At 44.1% G+C, this 27,552-nt stretch overlaps 1 protein-coding gene, 1 non-coding gene and 1 pseudogene across 3 annotated transcripts in view; 1 reads left to right on the plus strand and 2 right to left on the minus strand.

Moving 5' to 3' along the window:
* Positions 1-5,270, minus strand: part of LOC144698328 (uncharacterized) — a 694,970-nt gene extending 689,700 nt beyond the window's left edge. Inside the window, exon 1 of the mRNA XM_078570285.1 lies at positions 5,133-5,270. The gene's annotated coding sequence lies outside the window, so the exon portion shown is untranslated. The remainder of the gene's footprint in view (positions 1-5,132) is intronic.
* Positions 1-27,552, plus strand: part of LOC144698352 (uncharacterized) — a 674,481-nt pseudogene that overhangs the window by 403,485 nt on the left and 243,444 nt on the right. The window lies entirely within an intron of this gene.
* Positions 26,325-26,397, minus strand: trnak-cuu (transfer RNA lysine (anticodon CUU)). Its single transcript has one exon. It is a non-coding gene; the product is annotated as a tRNA-Lys (tRNA).

Raw genomic sequence — 27,552 nt, forward strand, 5'->3', positions numbered from 1 at the left:
GATCATTGAGTTGAGATGATCGCCTGAACCCTGTCCCACAGTGAAAGCACCTGAACGGTCTCTCGTCAGTGTGAACACGTTGATGGAACATCAGTTCCCCGGAACTTTTATAGCCCTTCCCACAGTCTAGACATTTAAAAGGTCTTTCATCAGTGTGAACTCGCTGGTGTTTCTGCAGGTCAGATGACTGAGTGAATCCATTGCCACATGTGGAGCAGGTGAATGGCCTCTCCCCAGTGTGACTGCGCTGATGCTTTTCCAGGTCAGATGGGTATTTGAATCCCATCCCACAGTCCCCACATTTCCATGGTTTCTCCCTGTTGTGACTGCATTTATGTTCCATCGGGTCAGATGATTGACTGAGGCCTCGTCCACACACAGAACACGTGTACGGTTTCTCCCCACTGTGAACGGTGCTTTTTCCCTCCATGTTCAAAATCCAATCATATTCAGGTTACGATAAATTGGGCGACTCCGTCAGATCCTGATGTGATGTTTGGTTTCAGTTTCCCAACTGCAAATCCTCCTGTTCTAATCCCCTGTGAAATTGATTTAAAACAGAAAAAAGGGAGTGAGAAAGAACCCACAAAAACACAAAGGCAGGTTGTGAAATTGAGCTGAATGAATCTGGGAATTTGTGGGGCCGGCACTAGGAAAAAGTGACCATGAAAACTGCTGGATTGTCATAAAAACCCAATTGGTTCACTCAAGTCCTTCAGGGAAGGGAACATGCCACCCGGTCTGGGCTGACACAAGACTCTGTCCTCTCGGAGAGAAATTAGAGACAGACAGAGAGAGAGGGAGAGAGAGAGAGGGAGGGAGAGAGGTGGCAGAGTCACTCGGTAAAGCAAATGGATTTTATCATCTACAACTCAACCAGAACTTTGACAGAATCTTCCGAATCCTCAACCTCTTCACTCCAGAAGGACCAGGGTAGCAGGTGTATGTGAACAACATCACCTCCAAGTTCCCTTTCAAGTCACACACCATCCAGACTTGTCTGACATCCAGTACTGGATGAACAGAAATTTCCTCGTTAAATATTGGGAGGACTGACGCCATTGTCTTCAGTTCCCGCTACAAACTCCACTCCCTATCCACCGACTCCATCCCTCTCCCTGACAACTGTTCTGAGATTGAACCAGGCTGTTCACAACTATGGTGAAATATTTCACCCCAAGATGAGCTTCCAACCACATATCCACATCATCACCAAGACCGCCTATTTCCACCTCAGTAACATCGCCCGACTCCACCCCAGTCTCAGCTCATCTGCTGCTGAAACTCTCATCCATTCCTTTGTTCCCTCTAGACTTAACTTTCCTAATGCACTCCCGGCCGGCCTCCCACATTCAGCCTCTCTGTAATCTTAAGGTCATCCAAAACTTTGCTGCCCGTGTGCTTACTCTCACCAAGTCTTGTTCACCCATCACCCCTGTGCTCAGTGACCTACAAACGCTCCGCGTTAAGGAGAAAATAAATTATAAAATTCTCATCCTTATTTTAAAGGCTGTTTGCTACCGTTGTGCAAGTGCAGTTGTGCTGTTTTACTCTGTCTTCATAGGATTAATCTCTCGTTCTCCTCAGATTCAAGTCACCACTGCAGACTCACCGTGAGGAAACTCAGACTGACCTGGTTACAGTGTCCATCAATCAGCCAATTCAGAACTCAGTCAACAGCAGAGAGCTTTGACTGTACATTCCTAATCACTAAAGCTTTTTATAAACGCATACTGTTCTTTGAAATGCCTTGGAAAGTTTTATTACATTAAAGGTGCTAACTAAACACAAATTGTTGTTGTTGGTTTGGACATATATCACTGTTCCTTCATTATCGCTGGGTGAATAACCTGTAACTCTTTACCTAACAGCATTGTGGGAGCACCTTCACCACACAGACTGCAGCGGTTCAAGAAGGTCAAACATCATCTTCCCCACAGGCAACTGGGGATTGGCAATATTTGCTGGTCTTGTTAGTGAAAGGGCAGGGGAGTGGGACTAGCTGACTTGCTCTTGCAGAGAGCCCGCATGTGCACAATGGAATACAACGTGGGGAAGTGTGAGGTCATGCACTTTGGTAGGAAGAATAGAGGCATAGACTATTTTCTAAATGGGGAGAGAATTCAGAAATCTGGAGTGCAAAGGGACTTGGGAGTCCTAGTCCAGGATTCTTTTAAGGTTAACTTGCAGGTTGAGTCGGTATTTAGGAAGGCAAATGCAATGTTGGCATTTATTTCGAGAGGACTAGAATAGAAAAGCAGGGATGTGCTGCTGAGGCTTTATAAGGCTCTGGTCAGACCACATTTAGAATATTGTGAGCAATTTTGGGCCCCGTATCTCAGGAAGGATGTGCTGGCCCTGGAGAGGGTCCAGAGGAGGTTCACGAGAACGATCCCAGGAATGAAAGGCTTAACATATGAGGAACGTTTGAGGACTCTGGGTCTATACTCGATGGAGTTTAGAAGGATGAGGGGGGATCTGATTGAAACTTACAGAATACTGAAAGGCCTGGATAGAGTGGACGTGGGGAAGATGTTTCCACTAGTAGGAGAGACTAGGACCCGAGGGCACAGCCTCAGAGTAAAGGGAAGACCTTTTAGAACAGAGATGAGGAGAAACTTCTTTGGCCAGAGAGTGATGAATCTATGGAATTCATTGCCACAGAAGGCTGTGGAGGCCAGGTCATTGAGTGTATTTAAGACCGAGGTAGATAGGTTCTTGATTGGTAAGGGGATCAATGGTTACGGGGAGAATGGGGTTGAGAAACTTATCAGCCATGATTGAATGGTGGAGCAGACTCGATGGGCTGAATGGCCTAATTTCTGCTCCTATGTCTTATGGTCTTATGGTCTTCTGGCTCCGGGTTAAGGAGAAGCTAAATTATAAAATTCTCATCCTTATTTTAAAGGCTGTGTTTGCTGCCGTTGTGCAAGCACAGTTGTTCTGTTTTATTCTGTCTTCATAGGGTTAATCTCTCGTCCTCCTGAGACTCAAGTCACCATTGCAGACTCACTGCGAGGAAACTCAGACTGACCTGGTTACAGTGTCCATCAATCAGCCAATCCAGAACTCAGTCAACAGCAGAGAGCTTTGATTGGACATTCCGAATCACTAATGGTTTTTATAAACGCATACTGTTCTGTGAAATGCCTTGGAAAGTTTTATTATGTTAAAGGTGCTATATAAACACAAATTGCTGTTGTTGATTTGGACATATATCATTATTCCTTCATTATCGCTGGGTGAATAACCAGTAACTCCTTACCTAACAGCATTGTGGGAGCACCTTCACCACACGGACTGCAGTGGTTCAAGAAGGTCAAACATCATCTTCTCCACAGGCAACTGGGGATTGGCAATATTTGCTGGTCGTGTTAGTGAAAGGGCAGGGGAGTGGGACTAGCTGACTTGTCTTGCAGAGAGCCAGCATGTGCACAATGGGCTAAATGGCCTCCGTCTGTATTGTAATCATTCAATGATTTTATGACTTGATGAGAAAGGACCTACACTGGAGGCCAGGGACCAACTTCTGTAACCAACACCCACCCTGATACAAACCGGCTCTAAATTGGTCCATCTGTGTTTCTAGACTCGGTTCCGTGAGCAACGCCTGCAATAAGATAATAGCAAAATACTGCAGCTGCTGGAAATCTGAAATAAAAAGAGAAAATGCTGGAAATACTCAGCAGATCAGACAGTATCTGTGGAGAGAGAAACAGAGTTAACGTTTCAGGGTGTGCAGAATGGATTACAGGGAATAAAAATGGCGTAGAATTTGATGGTCAATATAAGCTCAGAAGTGGAAGAGAAATGGATTATAGCACAGGAAAAACAATTCCTGACTGTGAAAGATACTGTGGGAAGATAAAGCTGGTAAGACTGCAGCACATGGTCTGGGGATGGACAGTGGAGGAAACCTTATTTGGACAAAATCAGCAGAAGTAACAGTTAAATGCCAAACACAGCTAAAGTGCACCCAGTATTAGAGACAGAGGAAGGTAAACAATGGAAGAGAGGTGATCAGGGAGGGCAGAGGTGAAACAGAGCAAAAGATGGACATGGATTCAGATCCACAGGAAAGGAGCCACACTAGCCCCAGAGCGATGGAACCTCTAAAAGATAACAGAGCAGAGAACTAAAAGCTCCAAATTGTAGATGAATGGTCAAAAATACTCAACTCTGAAACAATTTCAGTTTCAAACTTTAAAATCTCCTGCCGGAGCCTGTAGCTAGAAAGATATCAGAAGCACTGGAATCAGAGAAAAATCTCCCAGTTGAGGAAATACCCGGGGAGCGGGGTGATGTCACAGTGTGATTGTTGCTGTGTGATGATGTCACAGTGTAATTGTCGAAGTGTGATGATGTCACAGTGTGATTGTTGATGTGTGATGATGTCACACAAACAAACAAGGAACATCTCGTCTGTGCAAACCAGTGATCACCAAACATTATCAAGGATGGGAGGGTCCTTGAGAGGGGGCAGAGGAGGTTTACCAGAATGGGTCGAGGAATGAGGGATTTTAGTTGCAAGGTTAGGTTGGAGAAACTGGGATTGTTCTCCTTGGAGCAAAGTAGATTGAGGGAAGTTTTAACAAAAGGTGCACAAAATTATGAAAGGTTTACATAAAGTAGTTAAAGAAAAGCTGTTCATAGTAGCAGATCGTGAAAGGATTATGGGTCACAGATTTAAGATTTTGGGTAAGATGTACAGGAGGGATGTGAGAAAGAAATGTTTGCACAGTGAGTGGTAATGACCTGGAACTCAATGCTTACACTCAGAGGCCGATAGAATCCAGGCCCTGAATTTCTATCCTGGACTGAGTGTGGCAAGTTTGGGAAACGGTTCGTACAGAGCTTTAAAAAAGGAGGATCCAGGTCCTGATGAATTGAGTGACTCTGTCAGATCTCAACCGTCTGTAAATGTTCCCCTTCTAACCCCCTGTAAAAGGCGTTTCCAAAATCCATCCCTGTCAGTCCAGGATAGAAATTCAAATTCTCTCCTCCTGCTACCTGGATCAGGATGACCGCGCATGCGCCCTGCTGCACATTGCCCACTATAAAGATGGCGGCCGTTACCCCGGGCCTGGCGAAGGGAGAAATCCAGACTTTTTCTGTAAACACAAGACCGGTACCTTGTTATTTGGGGTCTGCAGCCTGCACTGTGTCTTTATGAAGCCTCCCTGCCCACTCCGCTGGCTCCATTCCTCCTCACACACCCACTAACTCTGTTAGTTTGCTCCACTCGATATTATTTCACCCGCTCTGAGCAGCTTCAGTCACAGACCAGTACTACGCATGCTCATGAAACGGGCCGCACTACGCATGCTCCAAGCACACACCCTAATACGCATGTGTAGGGAGCTCCCGTTGTGAGGATAGGGCAAATTCTGGTCCCTGTTGAAGGCTGGGTAACCAGGCTGCCATTGAGAGGTCGTTTTTTTGAATAGAAAATTATGTTTTGTGATCCGATGACGAACGAAGCCCAAGACCAATATATAAAATTATTCAGTCAATTGGTATGACAAACAAAGTGCATGGGTCCTCTGCCATAATACTGTCCCAGGTGTAAATAACTGCAGTAAAACCCCCTACATTTAGATGTGAAGTCACTGGAGTCTCAGTCAGCGGTGTGAACAATTATTTTTTCTTCCCATACAGAGAACATTTAAACTCTGTCTTGTCAGTGAGAACGTCACAATTCAGCCGGTGAACAATCCTTTCACAATGTCATTTTACCCCTAAGTTCCAGGACCATTGTGCGTGGATTTGGGAGATAAGCATGAATTTGGAGATGGAAGAGTGGTTGGAGATTGGATGCGAATTGCAAGGATGTTGACGTCAAGGATGTACCCGTGGGAGGGAGAGAAGCAGGAGTGGCAGCTGATCTCAATTGTCTCAAGATTGTCTCAATCTTAGTGACAAAGAAGCTCCATGAGCTCCTCACACTTGTTGGAGGTGTGGATGCAGGAGACAGGGGAGAGGGAGAGTCCGAAACAAGGACTAACTTGTGTTAGAGATGTTTTTAAAAATTCAACATCCTCTGTGTTTGACAGAATGTTGATTTATTTCAGCTTTATCCAGAATATTAACCTTATAACTGGGCTGGAGTTTATTAACATCAGCTGAAACAGACCCCAATAGGTATAATTCATTCTTGTACATTATTAACAGCAAAATCCAATCACTGTATTTCGCTGTGAACTCGTTGGTGTCTCAGCAGGTGGGATGACTGAATGCGTATCTTCCCACACTTGGTGCGGGTGTACAGCCTCTCCCCGGTGTCAGAGCGCTTGTGTAGAGAGAGTTGGGATGATTGCCTGAATCCAGTCCCATAAAGGCGGCATCTGAACGGTCTCTCATCAGTATGAATACATTGCTGGCAGATCAGTTCCTGAGAACTTGTTAAGCACTTCCCACAGTCTTGAAATTTAAAAGCACTCTTTGATGTGCAATCAGGTTGGATAAATTAATGAATCTCTTTCCACACAGCGCAGATGAATGGCATCTTCCCAGTGAGAACTCGCTGGTGTGTCTGCAGGTGGGTTAACAGAGTGAATCCCTTCTGACATTTTAAACAGGTCAATGGCCTCTCCCCAGTGTGAACACTCCGACGAGTTTCCAATTTCGATGGGTAAATGAATACCTTCCCATTATCAACATTTGCACAACTGCTCTCAGTTGTGACTGCATTTATGTTTTGAGCAGGCCAGATGATCGGCTGAAACCTCATCCACATGCAGAACACTGTGAACGGTGCTTTCTTCTCCCATTTTCAAAATCCCACAATTCTCTGCGGCCCAGAAACCACTCTGTCCAATAGAGACACCCTCTGAAGAAGGGTCATACAGACTCGAAACTGCTGTCAGGCGTCGCAAGGGCCAGGGACATAAAAGTTCATTCACAAATGTTCCAAAAACAGATACATTATAATCGCCAGGAAAGGCTAAACAGCCTGAAGCTCTTTTCTCGAGAAAAGAGAAGGCTGAGAGATGACCTGATAGAAATAGGATAAAGAATGGAGTTGGTAGCTCAGGAATGAAAACAATGGTTTCAATCTTCCCAAAATTTAATTGGAGAAAATTTCTGCACATCCACAAACAGTCTGATAATTTAACAAAAGTGGAGAAGTCGAGAGAGGTGTTGGTGAGGTAGAGCTGGGCACTGTCAGTGTCCATGTGATAACTGACACTGTGTTTTCAGATGATGTCGCTGTGGGGAGAATATTGCTGAGAAATAAATGGAGGCCAAGGCTGGATCCTGTGGGGACACCAGAGGTAACTGTGGGAGTGGGAAGGGAAGACATTCCAAGTGATTCTCTGACTATGATTAGATAGAGAAGAATGGAACCAGGAGAGAGAAGCCCCACCCAGCTGGACGACAGTGGAGAGGTGTTGGTGCAGATGGTGTGGTCAATCCTGTCAAGGGCTGCAGACAGATCGAGAAGGGATAGTTTCCCTTTGTCACAGTCACATAGGATGTCATTAGTGGCTTTGATCAGAGCTGTTTCAGTACAGTGGCAGGGGCAGAAACCTGATTGGATGGATTCAAGCAGGGAGTTCTGGGAAGGATGGAGACGGATTTGGGAGGTGTGAACACTTTTCAGGAGTTGAGAGAGGAACTGGGGTTTGAAGATGGGTCAATACTTTGCACGGACAGGAGAGTTAAGGATTGTTTTTTGAGGAAAGGGTGATGATTTGAAGGAGAGAGGGATAGTACCAGAAGAGAGAGAACTGTGAACAATATCAGTGAACATGGGGAAGTTGGGTAATCAGCAGTTTAGTGGGAATAGGGTCGATGGAGCAGGAGGTGGGTCTCATGGACAAGATGAACACTGAGAGGGCAGGAAGGGAGATAGGAGAGAAGCTAATGAAAGATGTGGGTTCACGGCTTGGACAAGGTGGAACATTAAAGAGACAGTTTGTCCTGGTGGGCTAGTGGAAGGGAGGGCAGCAGCAGAGGCAGCTGATCGGATTGTCTCAATCTTAGTGACAAAGAAGCCCCATGAGCTCCTCACACTTGTTGTTAGAGGTGAGGATGGAGGAGGGAGGGGAGAGGGAGAGCTCTTCCAGAGAAACTAACTTGTGTTAGAGATATTAACAAGACTCAATATGCTATATTTAACACAAATTTATTTTATTTGTCCTTATCCAGAATATTAGCCCCAATAACAGGGCTAGAGTTTATTAACATCAGCAGAAACAGAGTACAATAAACAAGGTTCAGTCCTGGATGTGATTAACAGTAATGTCCTGTTCGTTATTTGTGAACTCGCTGGTGTCTCATCAGTTGGGATGACCAGGTGAATCCCTTCCCACACTCGGAGCAGCTGAACGGCCTCTCCTCGGTGTGAATTCTCTGGTGCTTCAGCAGGTCAGAGGATACAGTGAATCCCTTCCCACATACAGGGCAGATGAATGGCCTCTCTCCAGCATGAATTCGCTGATGTCTCAGCAAGTGGGATGACTGTGTGAAGCCCTTCCCACAGTCGGAGCAGGTGAACTGTCTCTCCCCAGTGTGAATTCGCTGGTGTCTCAACAGATCGGATAAATTAACGAATCCCTTCTCACACTCAGAGCAGATAAATGGTCTCTCCCCAGTGTGAACTCGCAGGTGTGTCAGCAGGTTGGATAACTGAGTGAATCGCTTCCCACACTCAGAGCAGGTGAACGGCCTCTCCCCAGAGTGAACTCTCTGGTGTATCAGCAGGTTTGATGACTGAGTGAATCTCTTCCCACACTCAGAGCAGGTGAACGGTCTCTCCCCAGAGTGAACTCTCTGGTGTGTCAGCAGGTGGGATGACTGAGTGAATCCCTTCCCACACTCGGAGCAGGTAAATGGCCTCTCACCAGTGTGAACTCTCTGGTGTGTCAGCAGGTGGGATGAATGTCTGAATCCCTTCCCACACTCAGAGCAGGTAAAGGGCCTCTCACCAGTGTGAGCTCGCCGGTGTGTCTGCAGGTTGGATAACTGAGTGAATGCCTTCCCACACTCGGAGCAGGTGAACGGTCTCTCACCAGTGTGAATTCGCTGGTGCCTCAGCAGGCTGGATGCCCGAGTGAATCCCTTTCCACACTCGGAGCAGGTGAATGGCCTCTCTTCAGTGTGAATGAGCTGGTGTCTCAGGAGGGTGGATGAATTAACAAATCCCTTCTCACATACAGAACAAGTGAAAGGCCTCTCCCCCGTGTGTGTGCGCTGGTGAGTATCCAGCCTGGATGGATAATTGAATCCTTTTCCACAGTCTCCACATTTCCATGGTTTCTCCCCACTGTAACTGCATTTATGTTTTGACAGGCCAGATAATCGGCTGAAGCCTCGTCCACACAGAGAACACGTGTACGGTTTCTCCCCACGGTGAACGGTGCTTTTTCCTTCCATGTTCAAAATCCGATGAAATTCAGGTTACGACTAATTGTGCGACACCGTTAGATTCTGATGAAACATTGGGTTTCCCAATTGAAAATCCTGGGGAAATAGTTTAAATAGACAAAAGTGAATGAGAGACAAACCACAATAACACAAAAACAGGTTGTGAAATTGAGGTGAATGAATCTGGTAATTTGTGGGGCCAGTACCAGGAAAAAGTGACCATGAAAACTGCTGGATTGTTATAAAAACCCAACTGGTTCACTAATGTCCTTCAGGGAAGGGAACCTGCCAACTGGTCAGGGACTATACAAAACACCAGCATCTACTGGGGGAAATAGAGAGGGAGATGGGAGAGGCAGGGGGTGAAGGAAAGGAATTTTATGCATCTGCAATTCTACCAACATCTCCCAAACCCTCACCCTCCATCCCCTAGAAAGACCAGGGTAGATGTATGTGAACACCATCACCTCCAAGTTCCCCTCCAAGTCACACACCATCCGGACTTGTTTAACATCCAGTGTTGGATGAACAGAAATTTCCTCCATTTAAATATTGGGAAGATTGAAGCCATTGTCTTCAGTCCCTGCTACAAACTCCACTCCCTAACCATCAATGCCATCCATCTCTCTGACAACTCTGAGGCTGAGCCAAACTGTTCACAACCTTAGTGTCATATTTCACCCTAAGCTGAGCTTCTGACTACATATCACTAAGACCATCTATTTCCACCTCAGTAACTTTGCCTGCCAATAAAATAATAGCAAAATACTGCAGCTGCTGGAAATCTGAAATAAAAAGAGAAAATGCTGGAAATACACAGCAGGTCAGGCAGTATCTGTGGAGAGAGAAACAGAGTTAACATTTCAGGGGTGCAGAATGAACTACAGGGAACAAAAATGATACAGAAGCTGATGATCAATATAAGCTCAGGGGTAGAAGCGAGATGGACTATATCGCAGGAAAAACAACTCCTGACTATGAAAGACATGGTGGGAAGCTATAGCTGGTAAGCCAGCAGCACATGGTCAGGGCAGCAGTTGGCAGAAGTAACCGTAAAATCCTAAACAGAGCTAAAATACACCCACTATTAGAGACAGAGAAAGTTAGACAACAGCAGAGAGGTGATCAGGGAGGGCAGAGGTGAAACAGAGCAATGGATAGACACAGAATCAGATCCACAGTAAAGGAGTCACACCAGCCGCAGAGCTGTCGGACCTCACACGGATAACAGAGGACTAAAAGCTCCAAATTGTAAATGAATTGTCAAAACTACTCACCTGTGAAACAATTTAACTCTTTTCAGCTTTGGAAACTCCTGCCGGAGAACGTAGCTGGAAAGATATCAGAAGCACTGAAGTCAGAGAAAAATCTCCCAGTTGAGGAAATACCCTGGGAGCGGGGTGATGTCACCGCGCAATTGTCGGCGTGTGCTGATGTCACAGTGTAATTATCGATGTGTGCTGATGTCACAGTGTAATTGTCGATGTGTGATGACATCACAGACATGGACACAGAACATCTGGGTTTGTGTAAACCACTGATCACAACACATTATGAAGGATGAGAGGGTCCTTAAGAGGGTGCAGAGGAGACTTACCAGAGTGGTTCAACGGGTGAAGGATTTTAGATTAGTTTGGAAAAACTGGTGTTGTTTTCCTTGGAGCAAAGTAGATTGAGGGGAAATTTGATAGAGGTATACAAGTTAATGATTGGTTTACATGAGGTAGTTAAAGAAAAGCTGTTCACATTATCTGATCATAAAAGGGTTATGGGACACAGATTTAAGTTAAGAAGCAAGATTTACAGGAGGGGTGTGAGCAAAAATTTTACACAATGAGTGATAATGACCTGAAACTCATTACTTACTCTCAAAGGTTGATGAATCGAGTGAGTCTGTCAGATCTTGATCTGATGTTTGGTTTGAGTTTCCCGTCTGCAAATCCTTCCCATGTGATATCCTATGAAAAGATTGCAAAACAATCAATCACTGTCAGTCCAGGACAGAAATTGAGAAATATTTCTCTTGGTTTGAGTTTGTTGTGTGTAAATCCTCCCCTTCTAAACCCCTGGAAAAGGAGTTTCCAAAATCCATCCCTGTCAGTCCAGGATATTCACAACATTCTGTCCTCCTGCTACCTGGACCAGGATGACCGCGCATGCGCTCTGCTGCACAGCCGCGTCCCCGGGCCGAGCAGAGGGAGACCCAGCCATATCCGGTCTGTTCGCTGCAAACGCGGGGCCTGTAGTTTCTGATTAAGGCTCTGCGGGCTGCACCAAGTGTTTATAAAACCTCCCTGCCCACTCCGCTGGCTCCATTCCTCCCGCACACCCACTAACTCTGTTATTTTGCTCCAGTCGCCATTTTCTCACCCACTCTGCCACTCGACTCACAGGACAGCACTGCGCATGCTCAGCCAAGAGCCCGCAATGCGCAGGTGCGAATCAGACACCGCCATGCGCATGCGTACGACCCTGGCGCTCTGGATAGGGCACATTCTGTCCCGCATTGAATGCTGGGTGGGAGGACGTAATTGCATATCCAATAAATTTTTATGATCCGATGGTAATTGCAGCTTTATGGTCAAGGTTTAAATTATACAATCAATTGATACGATAAATTGTATCGGCCTCTACCATGCTTCTGTCCTGGGTGTAATTAACAACAAAACAAACCCCTACAGTTAGATGTGAATTCACTGGATTCTTCGCAGTTGAGGTGAAGAAGTGATTTCTCCTTCCATACACCAAACATTTAAACTCCGTCTTGTCAGTAAGAATGCGCCTATTGCGGAGCAAATCCTTTGAACTTTTATAGCTGGATTGTTCACTGGTGGCCAAACTGAGTAAATGCCTTCACACGCAAGAAATCTCTAAATTTTCTCCATCAGATGTGACTGTTGCTGTGTCAACTAATCAGATGATCGAGTAAACCTTTTTCCATAATTAGCTGCTGAATGATGTTTTCACAGTGTGACTTTACCTAGGCGTGTCCAGCACAGACTTGGATTTCTAATCCTCTGGCAATGGGCTCTACATTCTCTTCTGAAGAAAAAAATGAAAGGCGATGCTGTAAATCTGAAATAAAAACAGAACTTCGAATTCTAAACAGGTCTGGTAGCGTCTGAGGAGAGACATAGTTTAATTCCCATATTTTCTGAATATTTCCATCATTTTCTGCTTTTATATTTGATTAAAGACGTTGCTTCTGAATTGGACATTGGATTTCCTGGTGACCAACTTTTATTTATTCTTGTCTATCCGTAAGTGGAAGCATCTTCCAAACCCTTTCGGAATATTAAAGGCTTCGATCAGGTCATGCCTCACCCTGTTTTCTAGAGAAAACCTGTTTAATCAATTCAATCTTTGTTGAATGTTAAAACTTTTCAGTTCTAACATCAATCCAGTAAATCTTTATTGTTGCCGGGTCTTAAGGAGTTGAGTTACAGGGAAAGATTAAACAGATTAGGACTTTATTCCTTGGAGCGTAGAAGAATGAGGGGAGATTTGATAGAAGTTAACAAAATTGTGAGGGGAAAAGGCAGAGTAGATGCGAGTAGGCTCTTTCCACTTAGATTAGGAGAAATAAACACGAGAGGACATGGCTTTAGGTTGAAAGGGGAAAGGTTTAGGGGGAACATTAGGGGGAACTTCTTCACTCAGAGAGTGGTTAGAGTGTGGAACGAGCTACCATCTGACCTGGTAAATGCGGGCTCACTCTTAAGTTTTAAGAATAAATTAGATAGATACATAGATGGGATAGGTCTGGAGGGCTATGGACTAGGTGCAGGTCAATGGGACTAGTGGAATAATATTTCTGCACAGACTAGAAGGGCCGAATGGCCTGTTTTCTGTGCTGTAGTGTTCTATGGTTCTATGGTTCTACCTTCTCCAGTGCTAGATTCATTTTATAATATGGAGACGGAGCTAATCTGAGTATCAAACTGATAATTGCCCCCAAATACCTGTAAATTGGAAGGATCAGCATTGCAGTGGGCGAGAGGAACATGGTTCCAAGCTGTTATTCACCAACCTCTATTTCGGCCATTTTCCCATCTACAGAACTTAAAATGAAATGAACACATCCAATAAAAAGATTTAGAAAGTTGGTGTTACTTTTGTTTGTGACTCGTTCCCTCGGGTATTCAGTAAATGCTGCTCGGAGGTTAGGGACCGGGATATAATCTACCTGCGTTTCCTTGAGCCTGTGTTCGGTGAATTGGGAAGTTTGGCCCGGGTTGGAGTACCTTGTGTTCCAGGGATGGGCAGTAACCCGCTCATTCAAGCTGCAGTCGCTGCTTTCTGCTGGCAGCGGGTGATTGGAGAGTGCGGGGCCGGAATATTGCTGCTTTTCTGCTTTTCCCTGTCTCACTCACTGTGGAGCTGAGGAAGAGAGAATAATTGATGGGTTTGTTTGAATCCAATAATTCTATAGATTTCGAATGGGCTCGATGCCGGCCTAAATTTTTTTTTCATTATATTGCGGATTAATATTCGTGAACATTGACCAGGACACATGGCTGTGAGATCAAGCACCTCCTCGTTTTTCTCAGTCGAAATATACAATCTAATATATTTTGCTGTACAACCTGTTACAGAGATTGTTATAGAAAAGAGGGAAAGGTTTGCTAGAGCTATACAAAGCCCTGGTTAGATCACACCTGGAGGACTGTGCATAGATCTGGGAGCGGCCCCTTTTAAGGATCAATATTTCCCTTGAAAGTTCCAGAGGAGCCGCATTGATGAGGTTGGTGGGTTTTGGAAATTGGAAGTTGTACATCCGCAGCTTGTGGCAGTATTTCACCTCACTGTTCACTTCATGTTCATGTCTAACACACTCGATGCTGTTATTGGCTGAACGAGACTTCTGTGTTTTAACTAAACATGCTATTATTTTGTAGGAAGAACGACGAGAGACAGTGTAAATTGCAGGGTTCTGGAGAAAGGTCAGGTAATGGCAATGCTAGGACGGGCAGAAGGCCCACTTTCCCTGCTGTAACCATTCTATGATTTTAAACAAATAATATTAGCATGTTAGCAAGTTCTGTAGTTGTTGTCCAATGTTTAAGGTGAATGGGTTTAAAATCCATTGGGGCCTCCTGACGTTGGTTTGAATCTTGCTGACTGTGCTTCTCGTTATTTCTGCTTGACTGTAGAATTAATTCTCATTCAAATAGAAGAAAAACCATCCAAACAAATCCATTTCTGTGTCAGTCTTCTGCAAGTCTCCAGTCGGATATGAAACAAAAACTGAGCCAAGTTGGTGACATCTTGTTTTCTGGGCGTTTGTTTCTCCTTAGGCCTCTGTCACACTCGGTGTATCCGTCTGTGTGTGTTCCTCTGTATGTGCCAATGTGCTTCAGTTCCCCGAGGGATTGAATACATTTTACCAGCACAAACTTCATTTACTTTAGTTGTGGAACTTCATTTTAAAATATTACAAGGAAAAACTCTCAGGGTAAAAGATGCAAGAGGAGTTTGTCTATTTCTCTGTATGTTAAACTGCAACAGCAATTTATATTTATAAAGCGCCTTTAACCTAATGAAACGCCACAAGGTGTTCCCCAGGATCATTATATAACAAAGTGTGACACCGAGTCACATATTCGGTCAGGTGACTAACAGCTCTGTCAAAGGTGAAGAACTGTATTAATGGAGGAAACTATCGATTTCATGTTCCAGATAACAGCAATGGTTCTTCTCGTTGGCCCATTGTGTTCAACCTGAACAGACCATTTGGTCAGAGAAATTTATCTCTGGTGAAAGGAATCGGGAATGAAAAAATGCCAAAATCAGCCTTCATGAGCCAAATTTCCAGCCCTGTTAACAGCTTCCCTGATGGCCGACTGGTTAGGGTTCAGCACTTTCACTGCTGTACCTCCAGTTCGATTCCCTGTCAGGAAATTGGGATTTACTGCCCTTGGGCGAACTTTTAAAACCAATGTTATTGTCTTCCTGGCTGAAAGCAACACAGAACATCTCTGTCAGAGTCAGGGGAGTGAGAGTCAAAGTTTCACATCAGGGCTGGAAATGTCACACGTGCAACAAGTCAAGAACAGATCCAGAGGGCGTGAAAATGAAAGAGAAGGGCTGTGATGGGTTACAAAGCACTGACTATAGAGCTGGTGGTGCACAGCCGAATATTATTCCTGTATTACCCATGTTACTTGCAGCTCTAATTTCCTGATTTATTACAGTGCCCAACATTACCACTGCAGTTTGTTGACCAACTCGCACCAATGTTTGTTGCCTCTTGCCCGTTTCTTAGCTCCCCCAAAATTGATTCGACATCTTGATCCTTCAATCTAAGACCCTCTCTCATGAATGTACCGATCTTGTCGTTATTAAGAGCGCGACCCCGCCTCCTTTCCCTTTTTGTCTATCCTTTCTAAATTACGAATACCCTTGAATATTCAGATCAATCACACTGCTCTTTGAAAGCAGCACACAGGGCCAAATGGCCTCTTTATTTGCTGTAACTTTCTGTCATTTTGTGTTTCCTAACACCCCGGTTGCATCTCTCTAAGTTATTCTGGCATTTCATAACTTAATCTCGCGAGATGTATATCTTGCCCTTCTATCCAACACTTTGAATCTCAGACACTAAACGGATTAGGAACTGAATCTGAAACCAGACTAGTACAACTGCAGAAATGATCGGAACCATTCACTTGAGTTTCAAACACACAGTGCTTGCACATGAGCATGTACCTTCTTGTATATCTACTGAACAAAATAAGCTCATTCCGATTCTTCACATTGAAAATCAGTTCAAAATAATTTCAATGTTTAACAACATACACAAGACTGTGGATAATTGATACTGTGCACATTCCTATTATCAGTGTCTGGGACAATCAGGTCCTGTGAACCCTTCTCGTGTCCTACATTCCCATTCCCTGCTTTCCAGGGAAAGATTGGGTTCATAAACTGGATGGGTGGGTAGTCCCTGGCTAGGTCAGTCCTCTTCCAGAGAGTATATAAGAGTTATTGCTGGGACTGCAGATTTTCGTCCCTACTGCCATTAGTGATGATCACAAGATGTTTCATTGAAAACAAATTTCACCATTTGCCATGGTGAGATTTGATCCCCAGAATCCCAAACCAGTGAAAGTACCACTGTGCCACAGCCTCCTACCAAGGTAAACGTGTTTAGAATTTGATGTGTGTCAGTTACTTTCAGTGATGAATTTCTGCCGTGTGTTCCCTTGTCAGTTTCACAGGAGCCGCAGTGATGAGGTTGGTGGGTTTTGGAAATTGAAAGTTCTACATGAGCAGCTTGAACAGCGAGTCGAACAAATGCCAGCTCAAATCGAATTGTACGGTTTGTGTGCGGTGTTTCATTTTAACAGGAAGGACGAGGAGAGACAGATTCAAAATAAATTGCTGTGAGGAAAAAGACGAGGGTTATGGAATGAGTTAAATTGCTCTTCCAGAGAGCCGGCACGGACAAGAATGTTCTCCTTCTCTGCTGTAGCCACCCATGATTTCATACTAACAACATCACCCTGTGCATTGAGTCAGTCGTGGTGACTGAGTGGTGAAGGCGATAGAGTCCAAATCCATTGGGGTTTCCCGCTTCTCATTACTCCTGGTTTTAACTCTGTGTTTACAGAGTTAATTACCGGTTACATTGAACCAAGTCCATCCAAACACTCGGGCGTTTTCCTATTTCCGTTCATTCACAAAAATATTCACGAAACTTCTAGTCGGAAATGGAACAAAAACGGAGCCAGGTTGGTGTCAGGCTTGCTTTCTGGGTGTTTGTCTCTCCTTAGAAACAAACCCTTGTCCTCTGTCACTCTCGGTGTCTATGTCTGTGTCTGTTCCTCTGTGTGTGTCAAGCTGGTTCAGTTCATCATATTTACCACCCAAACATTATTTACAATAGTTTTGTGGCTTCAGATTAAGATGGTCCAGAGAAAACAAAAGCGCTGTTTTAAAAGATGCAAGAGGACATTTCTTTCTGTTTCTTTTTGTGTGGAGACTGTTCAGCTACTAAATACCCGGATGTTACAAAGCGGATGATGATTGAAGTTGTCACATGATCTTATTAAGTAGCTGAGAAAGCCCGAGGGGCCGAATGGCCCATTCCTGATTATATTTTTCCCACACTCTAATTCAGAGCCGATGCCGGTCAAGGCAATGGTTGTTTCTGCTCTAAATGTGCTACTGAGTCACCGAGTGGGTTAAGATGCTGGCTGAGGCTTCCCTGCTTTGGGCTCCAGTCCCGCGGCTGCCAAACTTTGTTGTTTGAGACGCTTCCAAAAAATCCTCCGTGCGGCCAGGGGGCGGCTGACCTGTGCAGTGTTACATTTTGGTTGGGAGAATGGGGAGAGGTGGTTGGGGCAATGGCACGGACTGAAAATCTTTTTTCTCTGTTACTCCCTGTCTCCATTCTATTATTTTATACAAACAATAGCGAACTTTCACTAGGTATTGTGGCGAATTGGTTAAACCGATGGACTGGAAATCGGCTGGAGTTTTCTCACACAGGTTTGACCCCTGTAGTTTATGCTTCTTATCATTCCTGATTTTAACTGACGGTCTGTGGAATTAATTATCGGTTAAGTTGAATAAAAAACATCCAAATACCCCGTGTTTCTTATTTCTGTGCATCTGCAAACATTCACTAAATTCGCAGTGTGAAATGGAAGAGCAATTGACCACTCCTGGTCAACCAATCACAGCTGCTCTTTGACAGCAGCACGCCAGGCCGAGTTGCCTCTTTCTTTGTTGGAACTTTCGATAATTTTATCTTTCCCAACACCACGGATGCACTTTCCCAGTCATTCTGCCATTTTATAACCAATTCTGTCGAAATGTACTTTGTTACCTTGTGTCCTGTCCTTCTGAAGTCAAGACCCGGAGTGAATTCAGTGAAAGGTTTTCTTGTCATTTCCAGCAGGAGATTTGGAACCAGACCAGTTCATTGAGTTTAAATGGTGCCGACCCTTCACTGCAACTCATTGTGTTTTTGAGTGGAGATGATTTCTGTTTGTTACGAAGTGCTGTTTAACTGACGGAGCTGGTTTGAGGTTCCGAATGACCTAATCCTACTCTGAAACAAAAACAAAAAATGTTGGAAAAACTCAGCAGGTCTGACAGCATCTGTTGGGACAAAGACAGAGTTAACGTTTCGAGTCTGTATGACTCTTCATCAGAACTAAAGGGAAGTAGGACTTCATATTTCTACTTCCCTTTAGCTCTGAAGAAGTCATACGGACTCTAAACGTTAACTCTGTCTTTCTCTCCACAGATGCTGTCGGACCTGCTGAGTTTTTCCAGCATTTTTTGCTTTTGTTTAAGATTTCCAGCATCCGCAGTATTTTGCCTATTGCTTCTCTGTTGCTTTTGTTCTATTTCAGTGCCAAAACATGTGAAGGGAATGATTAATGAATTCCACCCATGTGGTAGCGTGGCCGAGCGGTTTAAGGTGTTTATGGAGTCGTGAGTTCGACTCCCACTGCTGCTTAACATTTATCAGCCCCATTAGGACAAGCAGTTGCCACCTCATATTGAATGCATGGTGTTGTATTTTGACAGAAAGAACGAGGAGAGTTGCTGTGGGGAAAAGGTGGGGTGTGGAATTACAGTAGTTGAGTTGCTCTTCCAGAGAGACAACATGCTGAATGACCGTCTGATGTAGCCGTCTCTGATTTTATACAAAGAGCAGTGATGTCAGTATCGGCCCTGTGTTCCTGGCGGAGTGGTTAAGAGGATGGAGTTGGAATCCTGTGGGGTCTCCTCACAGAGGTACAAATCCGACTGGCTACAGTTGTCATCATTCCTGATTTTAATAAGGTGCCCTTGGAATTAATTATTGGATAAACTGAATCAAAACCACGCAAAGACTCCCGTGGTTTCTTCTTTCCGTTGGTCTGTGTGTGCCAATGTGGTTCAGTTCCCCAAGGGATTGGACACATTTTAAACATAACAAACTTTATTCACATTCGTTGTGCAAACTCAGATCAAAAAATATCAGGGTGAAAGTTGGAAGAGGAGCTCGTCTCCTTCTCTATATGCCCCATTACAACAACAGCTTACATTTAGATAGTGCCTTTAACGTAATGAAACCACCAAAGATGGTTGACAGGATCATTATGTAACAGAATCTGACACTGACACACAGAAGGAGATGTTTGGCCATATGAACAAAAGCTTGGTCAAAGAGGTGGGTTTTAAGAAGAGTCTTAAAGGAGGAAAGTGAGGTCGAGGCGGAGAGGGTTAGGGAGGGAATTCCAGAGTTTGGGGCCTCAGTAAGTGAAACCACGGTCATCCAATGGTGGAGCGATTCTGATTGGGAATGTACAAGGGGCCAGAATTAGAGGAGCACAGATACCTCAGAGACGTGTGGGGTTCGAGGAGATTATAGAGATAAGGAGGGGCGAGAACAAGGAGGGATTTGAACACAAGGCGAAGAAAGTTTGAATTAAATGCATTCTTTGACCGGGAGCCAATGTCGGTCAGCGGGTAGAGGGTGGTAGAGGAATGGGACTTGCTGTGACTGAAGACACGGGCAGCTGTTTTGGATTGCCTCAATTTACGGAGGGGAGAATGTCCACTTACTCTCCAGAACTGACATTCTGCTGGATCAGCACTGCCCTGATTCCAAGACCAATACTGATCCTTTATAAGGTGCCGTTCAGGGCTACACACAGTCCTCTCGGTGTGATCTAACCGGGGCTGTGTGTAGCTGCAGCAAACCTTTCCCTCTTTTCTATAACAGCTTCTGTAACAGTTTGTACAACAAGGGGAATTACATTATCGACTGAGAAAAATGAGGAGGTGCTTGGTCAGAATAAACTTCACTTAAATATTCAAAAGGAAATCAATTGCATAAATAAATATTCCTCTTTATTTCGAAGACAACATGTGAATCCCCAGTTCAACTCTCCATGTCATTGGGTCAGGGAAACTTTGTTAATTTTCACACACTGAACATGGGCACTGCAGAAGCTCCTGCACCTCTTTCAATATTGTGTTTCTGAACACAGAGTTATCAAAAGGGAATTGGACAATTATTTGAAATGGAAAAAAAAAACTGCAGGGTTATGAAGGAAGAGAATGATAATGGAACTAAATGGATAGCTCTTTGAAGAAAGCACACACCCGATGGGTCAAATGGACTCCTAATGAGCTGTGTCAATTTACAATTAGATCAATTTCTCTGCAGCATTCCAAAATGTCCCATCCCAGTTCTATTCGTGTAAAACAGGATCTTGCAGTGCAGCATGTCTACACAGTTTGAAATTCAATACAAGTCCCTTTGGCTTTTTCTCGCACATTGTTTCTGTGGTGTAGTGGCGTCACCAGCGATGTCCACATCCCATAAATGAACAAATAAACAAGTAGTGTTTATCACATTCACTTCAGATGCGCAAGGTCACCGGTTCGAAAGCTGGCAAAAACGTTATCAAAACTGAATCATCTAATTGTAAGATGTTGTACAATTCCTGTTTCTTGCTAAACAGTAGCCGAATACATTATCTCACAGCCATGTGACACTGACACTTCACCAGGCTTTGAATGATTTTCTCCAAAAGGCACGGTTATGAGAAAGAGACAGAAAAAGAGACAAATTACAATAAGATAGTTCGCACGTGTGTGAAGTGTTGAATGAGCTGCTGATGTGCTGTGTCATTTTATGATTCTAATGTTAGATCAATTTCTCTGCCGCATGGCTATGTTTTTCAGCCGAATTGTACTTCCATAATACAGGGTTCGGAAGTGCAGTAAGACTGCACGGTTTGATATCCTAAGTCAGTCCCTGTGGTTCTGCCCATTGTTTCTGTAGTTACCAAGTGGTTATCACGTACATGCAAAAGGCCCCCTGTCTGGAAATGGGTAGAAACATTATTGAAATTTACACATCCAAGTGTGAGGGAAAGTTCCATAATTCACATTTGTTGTTGAATATTAACTGAATATAGTCTCTCGCCGCCACATTAAATTTGCCCTTCACCAAGCCGCAAAAAACATTCTCAAAATCAGGAGGGGTGAAACTGACTACGCACAAAAAAACTAACAGTTCCTTTCGTCAACAACAGAAATTAATGAGTTTACAAATCCAAATTCAGAGTTACTTACTGACTGAAAGATGACTACCAGTGTCATCCAAAGACTAGCGTCATCGTAAAGACAGATGCAACTGATACTATGATTGAACACGAGGGAATGGGAGAGATGGTGCAAAATTACTCTGTATCGCGCTTCATCAGGGATCTTCATTCTTTCATGAGCATCGTTATCCAGCATTTTTGCACATCCCCAATTCCCCTTGAGCTGTGTAACTTTTTAAACCATTTCAAAGGTTAGTTGAGAATCAATCACATCACTGTGGGTCTGGTGTCACATGCAAGTCAGACCAGGTAAGGACGACCGATTAAATTCCCTAAAGGACTGGTGAATCACATGGGTTTGTACGGCAGTCAGTGATAATTTCATGGTCATCATGACTGAGAAAATACTGAGGACATGTCTGATCAGAATAAACACCTTTTGTAAGTTCACCATGAAACGAATTGCATAAATAACTTATATTAATATCGAAAACTGCAGATAGAACCCTGGTCCAATTCTTAATTTCATTGTGTAAAGAAAATGTTCATTAAGGCAAACTGCATGGATTCTACAGAAACTGCTTCTTTGAAAAGGAATTTGGCAATAGTTGAAAGGGAGAAAATTCTGATTCATGGAAAGAGAGAAGGAAATTGGGATTAATTGGCAAGATCTTTGTAAAAGGCTGGTTATAAATAGAATGGGTGGAAGGTCATCTTACTGCGCTGTGCCATTTGATGATGACATTGTTGATCAGTCTGTCTCCAGCATTCCTAATGAGATCAGCCGAATTCCATTTCTTCAAAACAAAGACCCAAAGTGCTGCTGCATGACGTCACCACTTAACATTCCAGACAGCTCCATTGGGATCCAGGCAGGGAAATGTTCCTGTAGCGTTGTGGTTACCCTGCTCATTTCACATGTGCAAGTTACTCCATTCGATGCTCGGGGAAACATTATCACCCAGCTGTGTGGAAAAGTTACATCGCTCCCATTCCTGTTTGTTGTTGAATGTGAACTGAATGCAGGATCTTGCAGCCACATTAGATTCGCTCTTCACCATTTCTGAAGATAACATTCAGCAAAATAAGAAGATGTTTCCGCTGGCAGCGGGTGATTGGAGAGTGCGGGGCTGGAATATTGTCACTTGTTCCTCTCTCACTCACCGTGGAGCTGAGAAAGAGGCGATTAATTGATGGGGGTTTGTTCCAATCCAATAGCCTCGTTGATCTGTATTGATTTAGATGGAGGTTCACGATCGTTCATATTCTTTGTTATATCTGAAATGAATATCCATAAGCAAAGCTTCGTGTGGGAACTCAGTGGGCGACAGCCGAGTTTGCAACGTGGGGGGATTTTCTTGTGGTTTCAGGGCCCCAGAACAAACCAGAGCATTAATGAGTAATGATGGGGAGAAAATGTTTATAGCTTCGCCCTTGGGTGGTTTCGAACCACCAACCTTTCGGTTAACAGCCAAATGTGCTGTCCAATTGCGCCACAGAGACTTAAGAAAATGCCTGCACGATGTAAGATATCCTGAACCAATGGCTCAACGAGAGAAAGCTTCAGATTGCCGCTACCCGAATGATAATTATCCTCTCAGTTTTACTCTTCCCAAATTAAGGGTGGGACATTCATTGTGGATACATGGAAACCGTCTGATCCCACCCATTGCAGACATATCCATGTCACCGGGAACCAGCTCTCCTACAACCGGTGCCGTCTCCCTTCGAGCCTTTCGGTGTTTTGTCTGTTACTGAGTATTCTGATTGTCCCGAAGCCGATAATTCTAAAGGGATTTCTCTGTTAGACAGCGAGTGGTTAGGATCTGGAATGCACTACCTGAGAGTGAGGGGGAGGCAGATTCAATCACGGATTTCAAAGGAGAGTTGGACAGAAAATGCAGGTCTCCGGGGAAAAGGCGGGGGAGTGGGGCCAGGTGAGTTAGTTTCCAGAAGAAAAAGAGGCCTCCCTTTTCAGACGGAGATGAGCAGATTTTCTTATTCTCTCAGAGGTCGTTAGTCTGTGGAATTATTTTCCCCAGAAAGCAGTGGAGGCTGGGTCATTGAATTTATTCAAGGCAGAATTAGACATATTTTTGATACACAAGTGGGTCAAGAGTTATGGGGGGGAGGTGGAGACAGACAGGAAAGAGGAGTTGAGACCACAGCCTGATCAGCCATGATCTTATCGGATGGTGAAGCAGGCTCAAAGGGCTGAATGGCCAACTCCTGTCCCTGAGTCCTTTGTTCCTATGAGTCGGGCCGAATGGCCTCCATCTGTGGTGTCGCCTTGGCTCTGATTCTCTGACACTATGAGGCGCTTGAGCGGAAAAATGGTCTATTTCTGCTCCTATTTGTTATGTTCTAATTCAGAGCCGACACCACCCAAGGCAATGGTTGGTTTACTGTTGATGGTGGCAGCGTGGCTCGACGCTTTAACGAGATTGGCTTGGGTTTCGTTGTTTTCATGGGTTCGGATCCCCAAGCCATCAATGTTTCAGCTGTTTTGTTCTTTCAGTCACTTCACCTGAGTCTGGGCTTGTGGTTGTTAACGTATTAAGATGTACCTCCTGGCAGGATGAACGAGGAGAGATAGTAGGAATTGCAGGGTGACTGGGAATGTGTGGGGCCGAATGTCCTATTTGTCTGTTAAACCTGTCTATGATTTTATATGAAAAAGGTTAAAATCGATATAAGGTCTGTAATCATGGCTGAGTGGTGAAGACAATGGATTTAAAATCCATTGCACTCTCCCTATGTAGGCTTGAATCCTGCCGACCTCGCTGCTCCTTCCTTTAGGTGCCTCCAGATTAAAATTAATTATTGGGGAAATGGAATAAAAACCTTCCAAACACTCTCGCGTGTTTCTCCTGCTTCCCTTCCTCGTTTCTTCATTTCTGTTCATCTGCAAGCATTCACCATAATCTCCAGTCTGAAATGGAACAATAATTAGACAAGTTGGTGACATTCTTGTTTTCTGGGTGTTTGTTTCTCCTCAGGCCTCTGTCACTCTCAGTGTATATGTCTGTGTTTATTCCAGAGAAAAATATCAGGATGAAAGATGCAAGAGGAGTTTGTCTCTTTCTATGTATGGACTACAACAACAACTTAAAAAGCACCTTTAACCTAATGAAACGTCACAAATCGTTCCCCAGGATCATTATAGAACAAAGTGTGACACCGAGTCACATATTCGGTCAGGTGACTAAAAGCTCGGTCAAAGGGGGAGGCATTAAGAACTGTCTTGAAGGGGGAAAGTATAGATTTCATGTTACAGCCAACAGCAATGGTTCTCCTCATTGGTGAAGGAGTCACTTGTGTTCAGCCTAAACAGATCATTTGGCAGGAGAAAGTTGTCCCTGGTGAAAGAGATCTAAAATGAAAAGAAATGTCAAAAATAGCTCCATAATCCAAATTTCAAGCCTTATTGGTCGTTCCTCTGGTTTCCAGTGACTCGGATTCACCGCTTTCATTGGGCCCACAGTAATTAGGTTGGAGGGTTTTGGAAGTTGTAAGTTGAACATGAGCAGCTTGTGGGACGATTTCACCTCATTGTCGATGTCATGTTCCAGCTCACAGCAAATGTTCTTGTTGGCTGAAGAATTGGTTTGTGTTGAGTCTAAACATGCAGTTTTGTGGTAAAGGAGGTCTGAAATATTTTTTTAAATGGTAAAAGCAGCGTAGATAAGCCATACCAGAAGAAGACTTGACAGCTTTTCTGGTGGTCCAGTGGTTAGGATTCGGTGCTTTTAGCGCCTCAGGCGGGGTTGAGTTCTGGGTCAAGGAATGAAAATTTATTGATCTTGTGAAATGTTTAAAAACGAGTGTTGCGAACTTATTGATTGAAAACATTTAACAGCTGCACCGGAGTCAGTGGAGGGGGAGTTGAATTTTTGCCTCAGAGCTCAAAATGAAACAGTGGGAACGGTTCGAGAACAAACACAGACGCAGAGTGAAGAAATGAAAGAAGGACAAGAGAAGGGCTGGTTGCAGAGCGGTGACCTTAGTGATGTTGGTGCGAGGAAAAATATGGGTGGGAGAAGGATATACTTTGCTGCCTCCTGTTTGCACTGGCACAAATATTGCTCCTGATGGATCAAACAATGAGAACTGCTTTTTGAAAGCAGTACACAGGGCCGAATGGCCTCTTTCTATGTTGTAACTTTCTATAATTTTATGTTTTCCAACACCACGGCTGCTTTCACAATCATTCTGCCATTTTATAGCCCATTCCAGCGAGATGTAATATCTTACCTTGTATTCGGCTCTTTTGAAACGTAAACACGGAGCAAATTCAGAGAGTTTTCTTGTCGTTTCCAGTATGAGATTTGTCACGAGACTAATTGAGCGACACATTAATCGTGCCAATCCTTCACTGGAGCACACCGTGTCCAAAGAGCACTGTTACCATCAGCCTGTTATGTAGCTTCTTTCAGTACATCTGCTGAACAATATAAGCTTATCACAGTTCTGCTTTCTTCACATTGAAATCCAGTGTGAAAATATGAACAATTTCAAAGCTGAACAACCTACACAAGACTGGAAGGAGAGTATGACTGTCGGTAATGGGCACTGTGCTCATTCCTGTAATCAGCATCTGGGAGAATCAGGAAGCTGAGATCCTGGTGTCTTTTTACTCTATGGTCTGCAAACCTATCGTATTGTGTCTTACATTCCCATAAACTGACTGTGTCTGCATCAAGCAGCTAATTGACCCGGGAGCTGGAGCAGAAGCAGGGACAGAAGCAGAAAAAAATGCGACAAGAAATTGCTTTGAATTTTATGTGCATCGGTTGCTTTCAGTGATAAATGTCTGCCTTGTAACTTTCACAGCTGGCGCAGGGATTCGGTTGGTGCTTTCCCTTAAAAGCAGCAAGATTAAAAAAAATGTTACAGCGCCCAACGTGGGGCTCGAACCCACGACCCTGAGATTAAGAGTCTCATGCTCTACCGACTGAGCTAGCCGGGCATACAGAAAAAAAGGGCTCCATATGCCAACATACATGTAAACAACTGCTGCTTTCCACCTAGAGCCTCAGCTTGTTCTGAATTTCAAAGTGAAGAAGGTAATCGACCTACAAAATCCCCAAGGTTGCAATGCATTCCTCTCAATCATCAATAACATCGTTCACGTCTCCCACTTCTTAGCTGCACCTCCTTCCAAACATTGCAAACTCCTCTTCCATCTTTCATCCTGATATTTTTCTCTGTAACATTTTAATATGAAGCTGCACAACTATTGTGAATAAGGTTTATGCTGGTAAAAATATATTCACCCTCTCGGGAACTGAACCACATTGACAAACACAGAGGAATAAAAACAGACATATACACCGAGTGTGAGAGGGTAAGGGATTGTTTCTAAGAAGAGACAAACACCCAGAAAGCAAGCATGACAATAATATTTTTTTCCCAGTTCCAACTGCAAGTTTCGTGAATGAACAGAAATAGGAAAACTCCAGAGTGTTTGGATGGATTTTATTCAATTTAACCGATAATTAACTCTGTAGACACAGTTAAAATCAGGCATAGTAAAAAAAACGGGAAAGACCAATGGCTTTAACAACTCGGCGATGACGACTGACCCTATGGTATACAAGCATAGATGGGGACAGCAGAGGAGGAGGACATGCGGCCTCTGGTGTCCGTGCCGGCCGGTGGAAGAGGAATTCAGCGACTTTGACAACCTGCCTTTTCTCCACAGCAATTTATATTTGTATTGTTTCTCCTCGCTCTTCCTGTTTAAGTGAAACACCTCACACACCTGCTTTAACTTTAAGCTGGCATTTCTTCGATCAATGGGAGTTCTGAAAGTGCAATTTTGGTCAATGTAAGCTTCAAACCGATCCCTCTACAGAAAGTAAAAGTACAATCTAGCACCTTAGACTGCTCGGCCACACTATCAAGCTCAGGCTGTTACTTCCCATTTCCTTGGCTGGTGTCGCTCCTGAAACAGAACAGAAGCAAAGCAGCAACAATACGTCATAAGGCCCCACAAGCCTCCTCCGTCACTTAATAAGATCCTGGCTGATCTCCAGCCTCAACACTAATTTCCCACCCGATCCCGATAGTCCTTCATTCCCTTCGAGCCCAAAAACCACGAGAATTTTTCGATAAAAACAAA

Source organism: Cetorhinus maximus, chromosome 23 (assembly GCF_964194155.1).
Source record: "Cetorhinus maximus chromosome 23, sCetMax3.hap1.1, whole genome shotgun sequence".
Classification (NCBI taxonomy): Eukaryota; Metazoa; Chordata; class Chondrichthyes; order Lamniformes; family Cetorhinidae; genus Cetorhinus; species Cetorhinus maximus.